The sequence below is a fragment of the Triticum dicoccoides genome, chromosome 4B (assembly GCF_002162155.2).
Source record: "Triticum dicoccoides isolate Atlit2015 ecotype Zavitan chromosome 4B, WEW_v2.0, whole genome shotgun sequence".
NCBI lineage: Eukaryota > Viridiplantae > Streptophyta > Magnoliopsida > Poales > Poaceae > Triticum > Triticum dicoccoides.
The window spans coordinates 450,220,025-450,220,314 of record NC_041387.1 but is presented as its reverse complement, the minus strand read 5'-3'; positions in this window follow the sequence as shown (position 1 = coordinate 450,220,314).

Genomic DNA, 290 nt, shown 5'->3' with positions numbered 1-290 from the left:
GAGATTGAGAGAGTGTGGCCCGCCGTGCGGAAGAAAGAGTGAGACAGTCTCGAGGGAGTGACCTAGATATACAACGTGCGTTCGTGCGCACGAGAGGTTGGGGGGCTAGATAGGCAATGCATGTATTTAGCGCGAGAGGGTGAGAGGGAGAGGGGGGAGAGAGAGAGAGCTCGGCATGGGGTGCAATGGCGGGTGTGTGAGGTAAATACATTTGGTAACAGGAGTGGAATAAGGGGTTGTGTAGTTGAGAGACTTAGAGATCGAAACATGGAGAGAATGAATGTGTGTCG